General features: G+C 37.8%; 1 protein-coding gene and 1 long non-coding RNA gene across 2 annotated transcripts in view; one reads left to right on the top strand and one right to left on the bottom strand.

Moving 5' to 3' along the window:
* The window catches only part of LOC129769405 (spidroin-2-like), a 241,402-nt gene that overhangs the window by 201,802 nt on the left and 26,252 nt on the right, over positions 1–13,348 (bottom strand). The window lies entirely within an intron of this gene.
* On the top strand, positions 10,211–10,665 carry LOC129769406 (uncharacterized). Its single transcript, XR_008741872.1, has 2 exons — positions 10,211–10,296; positions 10,346–10,665. It is a non-coding gene; the product is annotated as an uncharacterized LOC129769406 (long non-coding RNA).

Below are 13,348 nucleotides of genomic sequence, written 5' to 3'. Positions count from 1 at the left end.
CGTTTTAACGGAATAAAGTAAACGTTAATAAATGTTTTTGCTGCCAACAGATTTTAACGATTTGCATACCAATCGAATCGTAAATTCTCTAAGATTTGTTTGATATGCTATACATTATAATCGCATGATCTGTAAATGGTTTAAATCTATGGAAATTGGAAGCATTCCCATTTTTCCCTACATTTGATCTGTCCATTTGTATGCTTACCAAACCGTGCTGTCAATAACGGGTACCTTATGGTAGCCGTGAAAATAGAAACAACGAAGGCGGATAACGAAAAAAGAATATTTGTATAGCAAGAACGCTGTCACTAGCAAGAAGTATTGTATCCCCTCTGAGAAAAATTACCAGTCTCTTTCTGTACCCCAAACAGCGAACATGGCTTATTCTGCTCGTTTTGTGTCATCTTCGAGCGAACATTGCACACGCTGTTTATCAGACATGGTAATCAACACATTGAGCCGAGCCATGGCAAAGAAGGTGTAATCGTACAATCAAGGTAGGCGATTATCGCCGGCTCACAAAGAAAATGATTCTTCTGCTAGAATGTAATGTATAATTTGATTTTGTATTCCAGTAGCAAACCTGTCTCCACCAAGGATGACATCTGTGCAATACAACTGCAACTGCAACAACAAGCAATCGTCTCTTTTTGAGGCCAACAGTACCAACCAAAGAGTTTATTGTGAGAAGAGTGCAAAATGATTTTTGGTGTGTGTATATAAGGTCGCTCCAAGCCACCATTATTTGGCTTTGTGTGTGTGTCTGTTTGCGCTTATTTTCGTTGCACGAAACTTCTAATTTGTTCATACCCTGTACGTATAAATAGGACACCTTCGCTACTTTTAGTTGCGGTTCTCTGCGGGACGCTTGTTTGGTGCTGGTTGAATGGCGATGCACGGACGATGTCCATAGGTTGCGATGAGAATGATGATGGCCCACCTCATAACCCTACAAAGGTTTGAGCAGGACGATTTATATTATAGATAATATTTATTTTCAAACATATCAAGGAACCAGTATTATAAAAAAAAACAAAGTGAACTGGCTCTGTTGCAGGCATAAATATCTATTAATAGAACATTAAAAATAGGCATAAACTGTGAAAACAACAATCAGAACAAAAAAATCATATTGACATTGACATAGTATCAACTTCAGGCATGTCAAGAAAATTTCCAACCCGGATCCTTGACTGATTGTGATTTGAACACCCCAATTCCAGTTTCCACTTCAGACCCTACATGAAAATTCCATTGTGTGTCAGTTTTCTGCATTACTAGAGAATTGATCAAGCAAACGAAACCAAATTAGGCATGTGGAGGTTTTAGGGGGCAATGAATGTTTTTAAGGTGGTTAGATACTCCTCCCCCTCTCTTAAGGGGGGGCTGCCATACAAATGAAACACACATTTCTGCATTACTCGAGAATGAAACCAAATTAGGCATTTCATGGTTTTAGGGCGCAATAAATGTTTTTACGGTGTTTAGATACTCCTCCCCCTCTGTAAGGGGAGGCTGCCATACAAATGAAACACAAATTTCTGCATTACTCGAGAATTAATCAAGTCATACAAATGAAGCATACATTTCCACATAATTCAAGAACTAATCAAGCAAACGGAACTAAATTTGGCATGTGGAGGTTTTATGGGGAAGAAACATTTCTAAGGTGGTTCGACACTCCTCCCCCCTCTCAATTAGAAGAAGCGGGGAGAGGGTCTGTCTTTATTCTTTCATATTTCCTGTATCAAACATTTAGTCCATGTAACGGAGAAACATGTTATTTGCAAGTGGTTGAAAAATCTTGAACGAGAATTGTGTCTGAAAATAATCTGATATTATAATGATGAGTATTGGTAGAAGCGTTCAAATTACAAGAGCAGAAGATCGAGGTGAAAGGTAAATTCAACGGGGTCGATTAGAAGATCAATCAATGAACAGTTCTGCGATTGGCCTCATGAACTTGCGCTTAGTAAGAAAACGTGAATGTTTGAAGGTATTGATAACAAAAAACCAAATTTTGGGCGGGACGAAGTTTGCCGGGTCAGCTAGTTATTTTATAAAAAAAAATTCGATACCCTGTTTACAAAACAGATTTCACGTGGGGAATACACATTCTCTTAAACTATGCCATTGTTGCCGCTCGTTTTATTTCACTGGGCAACGAATTAATAAAATGTATTCCTTTGTATAATAACGAGTTCTGCGACCTACTGAATATAAAGTTTGGTGATTTGCATCATCCGCGCTTCTAGTATTGTATCTATGAACATCACTTTCTCTTTCAATTCGATCACACAAATATCGAGGCAGCATACCGTTTAAAATTTTGAAGATGAACACCATTGTCAATTAATAAATTCTTTGCTTCACAGATAGCCACTTTAGCGCGTCCAACATCAAATTAGAGGACTACATCTTGAAATCAAACGCATGACCTTATTTTGTAAACGCTGCAATCTCGTTATTGTTTGCAAGAAACAGGATAGACGAGCAAATGGTGAGATCAATGATTTATATAACTTAATTTTACTATTGATTGTCAGCTCTTTCTTCAAACGATACAAAACGCCATACTTTTTGGCAATCTTCTTGATAACATTATTGATATGAGACCTAAAAGTTAAATTGTCATCAATGATAACTCCCAAGTATTTGATTTCTTTCACGCGTTTTAGTGTCTCACCATCTATTTTAAAATTAACGTCCATTCTGGAGTTTGCTGAAGAAATTATCATGTATTTTGTTTTGCCAAGGACCTACAAATTGTTACAAAAGCTCCAAAAATACCGCGAATATAGTCTCTTTCGCCTCGATATTTTTTCCCCACTTTGCTAACATCAGATTCAGAGCGGTTTCTGATGTGTCCCTCTCGATATCGATGGAAGAATTTAAGGTACACGGTACAACGTTTCTCTTCTGCCGTTCCATCTGCTTCCGTAATCTCTTGACATAATGCGCAGGTGCAACAAAAATCCACATCCTTCTTCTTTCGTACTGTATATGCTCCTACAGAAGAAGCTCCCCGTTTACTGCAAGCACCGAAGGACAGAACAGCGTCTTGGACATTCCATTCGCGCTGATCATCAGCCACAGAAGGATCTTCTACGGGAACATGGTGTGGAGAATATATTTGACGTCATGGTTTAACTTCTTAGGTAAAGTACCCGATCTCTTGTCAGACGTTGCCATCCAGCCTCAAAATCTCTCATTATGAGCATAATATCGCGTCGGGAAGGTGTATTTCACCTGCTTCTTCAGTGGCTCCTCCCCGCTGCTCTGAGACGGTCGGCCTCGACTGACGATTATGCGTTAAAATGTCCATTTGTTAATGACCGTCGAGCGATAACCGGACCCTACGTTGTGTTAATTTTGACGTAGAACTACGTCTTTCAGGAAGGGTGCCAAATCAGAAAACAGGTCACGTTTTTGTGAAATAAAGTTAACGCTAATAACTATGTCCACAGCGAACAAATTCTGATACTTTACACACCAATGGAATCGGAAATTCTCTAAGATTCTCGTTTGATATACTATACAGTACAATCCACTAATGCCTAAACGGTTTAAATGAATGAAAACTTGAAGCATTCTCATTTTCCCATACATTTGTTCTGCCAATTTGTGTGCATTCCCGAACAGAGCTGTCAATAACAAGTAACTGATACATTCGTTTCTGTCAGTTTTCAACATATTTGGTTTAAATAAGCCATCCAAGATTGGAAGCCACACCACTTCTCGTTTGGTGGTCATCGAAGCAACATGGTTGCCGCAGAGCGTCGAGCGGGAGAGGATTGTTTTCTTGTCGGATGAAGGAGGAGTATGGAATAGAGCTTCTTTCCACAAGGGCCCTTCTCAGGGCTAGAGGCGGAAACCAAAAATAGAATAGAATGAAAACACAGATGCGAGTGAGCTAGCATAACACAACGAGCGGATATCATTCATGCCTAATGCTGATTTCACATGCATACACGCACAGCTCGATTCACGGAGAGGAAGCCCTCTATATCCAGGTGTGCTACGACAAAGAAGAACAGCATACGAGATTTTTTTGTGCTAGTGCGGATATGGAAGAGTATCCAGAATTTTGGAATATAGGAATATATGCACTGCATCTATTTAGATAGACGTATATTTCATGAAAGTACGTTTTCAAATTCCAGTAAGGTAACCTTACTGTTGTATGTTGTGGGGTTCGATCACATCTCAAGCGGAATATAGGAGCAAAAGAGTTCATAGTTTAGTTTCAACATCTGAGTGAGAAGGAGAAAGTCTGATGCGAGTTGAACCAAATAAACCAGAAGTGCTGATAGCTTTCGACACTACTCGACTCTTTCGAGTCTACTGAAGTTATTAAAAAATTAAATAGCTAAAAAGATATTAAATAATGTCGATGCTTTCTAAGACAATATCCGAAGTGATAAACAAGTGGATTGAATAATATAATTCCGTAGTTCTACGTCGAAAACTGCGGTCGTGTCCTAGATACAACCCATTACAATTTTTTCTTTCCGGATCCACTCCAAGCGTTTTATGCAAAGCACCTAAATTTATTCAGCACAGCACTACAAACTCGACTGAGCTACATGGGCTAATTTTATTGCGCACAACTTCTAGGGGGCTGTCCACATACCACGTGGACTTTAGGGGGGGTAGGGGGTACGAAAATGTCCACGATTGTCCACGGAAAGGGAGGAGGGGGTTCAGATAATGTCCACGTGGATACATAAAATGAATATTTTTGAAAATACATTAATATCCATAATCAATAAAGAATAAAATCTGCTCTGCATTTTTATCAAATTTCAATCTTGTCGCCCCTTGCGAGTACTCCGTATTTATCAATAAGAGACCATATTTTTTCATATTGTTGAATTGTTTCGCTGAAATGTGTATTTTGAGAGTAACGCACATGAACTGAGAGTGATGGATTTATTTACATTGGCAGAAGAGGATCATACATTCCGCCAGGACGAAGATACCACCAAAGTATGTTATGGCGGATTTACATTAGGGAGATCTATAGCTATAGATGGATTTATTCACGTGAAAAAAGGTGTAAACAGATGAGAATAAATATGATACACTTATTCGAGGTATATATAACTTGAATAAATTCACCATATGTAAACGCTTGTGAATTTCTCACTGGAGAGAAATCACTAAAGTTGGATGCAGTTCTACTTCAGGTGAATAAATTCACCGAAAATATGAATATATTCATTATAGAAGTTCACGCTAGTGTAAACGGTTGATGCGATTTCTATAAATCTACAATATATCGGTTCCATACTTTTGCGTCTTGTGTCTGGTGAGATTGGAAAGGAATTCCGTTTAATGTGCTTCTACAGAGCTTCGATAGATTCTAACAAGAACTGCTTATAACTAAACGAAACTAAAGTCCAGAATAAACTAACATAATTAGCCAATAAAATAGACGTCATATTCCATCAGGACAATGTCAATCTTCCTTCTCTTTGACAACCTGGCCGAAAATGTTAGGTTTGCCTGAGAAGTGCTATTTCACCCGCCATCATCACCAGATATTGCACTTTCCGGTTATCAATTTTTCAGGCCACTTTTCTTGAGCGCAATAATTTCGGCCCATTGGGTAGCATGGAAAAGAACCTTGTCCAGTTTTTTTACGAGAAACCAAACAAGTGTTGGGAGGTTGGGTTTTGAAATTGCGGAAGGATCGATTCAGCAATACCTTACACTGTGTAAACTAGGCATAAGAATTAACCAATCAATATTAAAAAAAAACCTCGTAAAGAAACTCGATGTTTGGAAGCCACATGAATTATAGTAAATTTTTACTACATTTTGTTAATTTTGGACTGAATTTTCATCAGAAAATCGATCACGGTGTATAGAAATGGGTAAAATACGATATTGTTTGCAAAGATCATGGGATAAGCAAGACAAACCACTGCAAATAACATCAAAGCCAGGATTACACAAAAAGGGACGCGGTGTGTATGGTGGAACTGGAAGCGAATCTCCGATTATGAGAAGTTACATGGCCAAAAGGTTAATTCCGTGTTGTACGGTTCACAACTGGATAGATTTCACGAGGCGATTATGGAAGAAACCACCAGAATCGATCAACAGAAAAGTGTCACATAAATTTTTGATGACGCTCCAAAAAATAAGGGGGATTAGATGGGAATTTTTGATGCATCCATGGTTTATCCCAGACCTTGCATAATTGCGATCTGAACATAATTGCGATCTATTAAGAAATGATCGAGATATAAGCGTCCGAAATTTTTAGACGTAGTCCTACATCAAAAAAACATTCAGAAATTAAACAGAAAAACGCGAATACTTTTTAAATGACCCAATACATTCGAATAATTGTGTGTTTGTAAGAATGATACTTTGGATTTTTTTTCCCTTAAAGTCGGCACGAATTCGGGAACAACCTAATATTTTCCAAGTCTTACGAGGTTGAACAGAAAAATCATTGGTAGATGAAGCCAGCGATCACGATACAGGTTTATTGTTCATTTGAGCCGCCATTTGTGTGTTAAACAAACTAACACTACATAATTTAACACGACATTCTTATAACTTGAACATCATGATGATACCGATATCGATTTTTTATCACTGCTGCTTTGTCTTGCGATTCCAATAACGATTTCGTAATGAAGCCCTAGATTTCATTGTCTGATTTTTTTTTGAAAACATATAACAATTCGGCTGAAAAGTAACACAGTAAAACGATTTGCAACTTTTCGATACCATTTTTATAGTAATCTTTCGGTTTTTCCTCAAAATAGGCCTCGGTTTCGGTAATCACTTCATCATCGGTCTTAAATTTCTTGCCAGCGTACATTCTCTTCAGGTCTGCGAACAGAAAATAGTCGCTGGGGGCCAGATCTGGAGAATACGGTGGATGCGGAAGCAATTCGAAGCCCAATTCATGCAATGTTGCCATAGTTTTCATTCGTTTGTGATTTTTCAATTTTTTCACAATAATAAAAGTTGCTTCACTCTCAATGCTGTAACTCACGAACCAATCGACCGATTGCTGTCAAATTTTGACACGTATCCATGATAGTGCTTTGTGATTGTCAAGTATATTTTTGCAAGAGGTTCTAGATGGACCGTCAACCTTATGAATTTTTCAGCCGAACTGTTACAGCTCAACCAAATAAATAAAATTGGCAAATAATTGTATATGATTATAAAGAATGATAATAAGAATAAGAAAAAAAGAATTTCCGAGAATAGATTCTCAAGTGATTTTTTTATATGGATTTCAGCGGTAAAAACAACCTGACAGCATAAATGGAATTTAGAAGAAACTAAAGAGCGATACAAATAACTTCCCGGAGAATGCTGGATAGAGAATAAACGAATTTAAAATAAACCGCTATTATTATTTAAGCTAACATTGTTATCCATAAAACTATAGAACACAAAATAGAATCAATCCCAAAATGAAATTTAAGAGAGGTTCAATTTTATTTGGATTTTTTTTTAGAAATAATTGGTGTAATGTCCACGTGGACAACAGGGGGAGGGGTATAGTAAATGTCCACGTTTGTCCACGGAGGGGGAGGGGGGGTTCAAAAACACGATTTTTCTGTCCACGTGGTATGTGGACAGCCCCTAGCATAGACCACATTACATCGACTGACTTGTATAGACCGAAAGAGTTAACTATACTACCGACCGCCGTCGCTGCCAGTGCGCGCTTGTGTTGGTGCAAGCGTTAATCGCATTTGTCAGCGACGGGGTTCGGCTCATAATGTCAACTAGGCATTACACAGCAAAACCAAAAAAATTGCAGTGGGCCAACAGTTTTTTTTTCATTGCCATTCGAAATTAATTCATTTTTCAAGCATACGTTAATGCATTCGTTCTACGGATAATGTGGAGAGAGGAAATATCGCAATTTAAACTCCGAACGTTTTCAACCTATTTGGTATAAATGAGACATTCGAGATTCCTAACACAGTCTCAACACAGCTAGCGAGCAGACAACATTCTTTCCTAATTCTGAAATCACGTACAAAGGGTTTGCTCGATATAAAGGAATATTGGAAGAATGGCATATGTTTCGGACAGCAGTGAAATTTTATTCGGTGGAAGCACCGCGTCTATTTTCATGGTGAAGAGTTTTGATCTGTTGGGTTGAGCTTACTCAGTGCGTCCATAATGGGTTCAACAATAATCAAACTCTACTCGAACTGATCTCAAAATTTGATGCCAATGCTATAGCGCACACACCTCACGGTTCGTGAATTTTTTAGTAAATTCAATACTATTATGAAGGTACATTTATTGTATCTGCCTTACATGATTGCTTATTTATATTCCCGAAGCTGGAGTAAACAATGAAACGGTATCGTTAGGCAATATTGATGTCAACACAGATGCAAATTGAATTGCTCAAGAAACTGAAAGCAATTTTGTAAAACAAAATTCAAATAAAATGTTTCGAAGAATTAAGAAAGGCTGGAATATTTTATTTTATTTTGAGGAAAACTTCTGCGAAGGGGAAAAAATTGGTGTTGACTAATAAATAATCAATGATTGTCAACCCTCGCATCGCACTAGGTTACTTTATCAATTAAAATCACAAGAAAAAAAGAAATAGCATGAAGCCTTGATAATGGCATATGCGAGGTGAAACGTGTCTGAGTGGATTGTTTATATTGCAACCTGTTTCACTCCCCCATGGTTTTCGAAGAATGTATTACAGAATTACGATAGTACTAGAAAAAAGTTGTTCCTCCAATCCTTCTTCGTCCGAGATATAACAACCCAATATCGTTCCAATGAACACAGCGCCGTCAAATTCAAGCTGTTACGCAAAATATACAGGCAGCATCAGCCTACAGAACTCAATCCAAAATGGTTTCAATAACAACTAGTTGCTCTGCGTTCGCCGTAATTGAAAGTGAAAAGGAGCTCGGTTGATTTGATTAATTCTCTACGCTGGGACCATTTGGTGTGAATATATTAGACTGGAACGTGGATTGTTTTTGTTTGGGGTTGGCGCCCTGCTGGAGCGTTCCCCGACAACATAGATGACACGTCTCTCGGCCGTGGCTTCACGTGATAAGATAAATTACACCCTTCTGTTGTTCAGGTACCGGAAAGTTCTCGTGTTGCGTTTTCGACTAGCAAAATGTAACAGCTTGCGTTGCTATAAATTTTCATTTACATTTCGTCACCATAAGGTTAACGTTTGACGGGGAGAGCAATATTCAGAGCATTGTCCCGGTGCAGTAATATTTTAGAGGGCGCAGTTATTGTATTTTTTGAAGGTTAGAAACCTAAAAACATTTGATCATTCTGAGCTAGAATTAAAATGATACACAAGTATTATTTACGGAAGCAGTTCAATTGTCCCTATGTTAAAACAATAATATAATTTCTTTATTGGCTACCTCAAATATAATTAACTCAACTACGGATTAGTTGAACGACGTCACTCGAAATACAGACAATTTTGCTAGCTCAACAAAAGCAAATATAAACAAGACTAAAGGCTTGCCAACAGAACTTGAAATATGTGTGAAAACTAAAGTAATCCTCCGATCCAATATTAACGTTTTGTATTGGTAAACGGCGCCATTAGCTACATCACTGAAAATATTTGGCGTCAGCTCCGATCGATTTTGGAACCCTTCTTCACCCTTAATCCATACAATTTCCAACAAAGGTTAATTATAGGGCAGCTGAAAGAAGACAGCTAACCTTAGTTTCAAAAATGTACTGCTATAGACCACGTTGTTATGTATTTAGGACCGAACCTGTTTAAGAAAGGGCAAGGTTATGTGGCACTGAGTTGAGTAAAGTCTTTGTAAGGATTACGTACAGAGAATAGATCGAAAGAAACTTTTAAAGGGTGTTTTAACTTTCGTTTGCAATCGTTTCTAATTCTTTATAAGTTATTATTCGATCGAATGTCATCATAGCCCTGCGCCAAAAAAAACTCATTACCTAATAAACGTTCATTTCTCGCTTACAAAATACCACGCACTATAAACTTTTGAATTGTGTACCGACTTATTGGTAAAGTTGATTTCAGATAACTGGCGCTCAAGTTTCAGAACAGCAAGCACAACTCAATTTCTTTATCTCTGAACACATTTGAAGCCGTTAATTTCCACATCCGATTGATTCGCATTGCCAACATGGATTTATAATTCCGTCATACGGATCACCATATTTAAGCGCATTAATAAAGCAAGCGATTTCATTTTTATAAATTTCGGGCGAAAATGACTCTGTTTAAACTGGTTTTCTTAATTACGCAGATCTGTCTGATAGGTAAATTTATAATGATTCGCTTCAGGAATAATCATCAATCTCGTTTTAGTATCGTCTGTCACGGCCGCTCGCTCGTTAAGAAATATTATAGGAAGGCCGTGCACCGAAGAAGATAGCGAATTTCGCGAAGGAAACTACAACTGTTACTGTAGTGAATACGGCATAACGTTGCATTGTGAACCGGATTATGACATGATGCTGCTCTAGTGAACTCACCCCAAAAAGCGTCTTATCTCGGCATCATTAAATTACAACAAGAGTCTTCAAAGGGCTTATGGTCTTTTCTGAAGTAAAACTGTACATTCTAGGTAGTAGACGAGCATGAGCGCACATAGAAATAAATCATTTTAGTATTTTGGTGCCAGCCTATTCGAGTGAAAGAGTGAGGTGAATATGAAGAATGTTTTCCCCGTCAAATGTTACCTTGTTTATATAACCATTAAGTTGCGGGCCAAACGAGATTAGCTTTTCCACTCGAGCGTGGCAAAAATAGTTTTCCACTGTGCATTCCCGACTCACGTAGCACTTGCTTACTATTGTGTCCACTGTTTTGGGTAAATCCACCTTCTGGTTCGGTCCGAATATGATGCCGTCATAGATCGCATCGTACGTGGTTTGTGCCAAGCAGACATTCAACGCTCCGTCCGTCTCTGTTCGAGCTTGAACTAGAGAGTTTCCCCGAGAAAAAAAAATACAGTTGGAACCGAAAGGAGATACATATTTTTAAACGTTGTTTCGACACACTCTTCACACAGCATTCATCGATAGACTGTCGGTCAACATAACAAAATTGCGTTTCAACGTCACCCGCAGTCCGTAAATTTTTGAACACCAAGAGGAAATTTTGCAGACATTAATAACTTGAATTGACATATTGTTGATTACTCGAAACCAAGGTGAGCACATGAATATAACACTTTGATATGGATGGGTGTCATTTCATGGCACGAGCATGTGGCAGCGGCTGTTCACTATGTCATGCGCAAATTTTCAATCCCCCCAAGTAGCCTCCACTTGCTGCTTCAAGGTCGAACGACGCTATCGGAATAAGCATCATCAAAGGCAATCTCTATTAGCTACTTCATAATTTCTCGGATTAAGTCCAATTACTCTAGACATTCTCGCCAGCTGAACACATTTTTGAGAGGACTGTGTGGATACTACTGATCGTCATCGGCACTGTCGTCATCGTCACGCGATCATCAGAGTGTAAAAACTGAAAACAGAATATCCGCACGCCCCATATAACCAATCCATGTCAAAACAACGATATTTCCTACGAGTCTGAGCTATTTTTGAGCCGGGCGGCGGCGGCCGAGAAAAAATCTCGGTTTTATTTATCGTTGTCGGTCGCCGGAAATATAAATAGTTGTCGGCGATACTACGGCCAAAGGTTTGTAGTATGTGGTGCAAAAATTGGAGCCATGGGTTAGAGTGGCTCAGGCCGGTTCAAGTTTGACCACGAGTTCGAGGGAAGCGTGTGAACGTTTAGTCGATTATTTCAAACTCAATGTAAAAGGAAGTCAAACGACGGTTGAATTCAAAAAGGAATTTTTGTTTTTTTTAGTCATACGAAATTATTCAAGAGGAAGCAAATGCTTCCTAATAAGAATCACTGACCAATTTGAAGTAGAATTAATTTCGAAAAATTGTTTGAATCCTACTACTAAATTGCTAATTACTTCGATGCTAGAACGTAAGGCTATTTTGTGTATTCCCGACATCACCAAAAAAACTGAAGCTTATGAATAACGAGCGGAACGTCTAGAAAAAGAATAGATAATATGGATGTTTTGAAAATAATAAAAGAAAAACAGAGAAAGAAATTTAGAATAGATGAACACTTTAGTATAGTGAACAGCCACGCATGTATTATATGGTCTATATTTTTCTTAAACTTTTTATTTGCTATACAATTATCAAATAAATCATGTGAATCTATCAGAACTCCATCGCAACTGTAAGAGTGGGAAAATTCATCACAGCAAAGCCTGAAATGTGACTTTTTATTTTTTTTTTATAATTGGCTTTCGAACGCCAATTCATCGCCATTACTATTGGCATCAGGCATTAGTAGTTAATCGCACATAAATACAATGATAACAATAATGATATAATATTATATAGCTGCCCTATAAAAATGGAAGAGGGTCGGGTATCTCCTGATATGATCCTGGTCCTGATCACTAAAAGAACATCCATTCTGGCTGTATTTCTCCTTCCGTTCGGTGCTCAGAGTTTTTGTTGTAACGTTTAATCACAGGACTCACCTAAACGAGTTCTACTCAAATTTTCAAGAGAAAATACACAATTTCTACAGCGTTTTTCTCGTGATGCAATTTGATATCGTTTTGATTTGTTGAAAATATGTTTCTTTAACACATTGAGTACCACGGTTCTATAGCGACTCTATGGAAATTATTAAGCGTATTAGGGCCATCGTTTCTTATTGTAGTGGAAGGTATTTTTGTTCGAAAGGGAATGGTTATAAGTTAATATGTTTATATCAGTTACCTTTATTATCATATGTTATACTGTCAGTCACCGGTGATTGACGCAGTCTGAGCGAAAACTCGGTGTCGTCACCGGCAGGGTTTCTACATATACAGAATATTCTGTATTTTACAGTTTTTTTTGCCAAATTTCAGATACAGAATCTGTATATACAGAATAACAGATTTTCAGCAAAGATACACAATTTACAGATTATTCAAAATTCAATTTTGAATAATTGAATATAAATTTATTACAGTGCATACATAGATACCTTCATTTATAAAAATGTTGAATGCAACGCAACGAGATGGCTTTCGTTGGAGACAGTTATGTGGCTCCTAAATTTTATGCTACCGCACTTCAATAACGTTAATCGCACTATTCAATCAGAAAGTTCTCAATTTTGAGAATTTTATAATGAGACAAAAATGTTATCATTTTTATGTTGATCATGTCGGATATCTTATGTTTGGAAAGCTACATTTAACGATTCGTTGATGCTGACCTTGAAATGAAAGATTTTGAAGACTTTCTGAAGAAGCCTGAGGATGTTTGC

The sequence above is a fragment of the Toxorhynchites rutilus genome, chromosome 2 (assembly GCF_029784135.1).
Source record: "Toxorhynchites rutilus septentrionalis strain SRP chromosome 2, ASM2978413v1, whole genome shotgun sequence".
Taxonomy (NCBI): Eukaryota; Metazoa; Arthropoda; class Insecta; order Diptera; family Culicidae; genus Toxorhynchites; species Toxorhynchites rutilus.
This window is presented reverse-complemented; position numbering and strand designations above follow the sequence as displayed.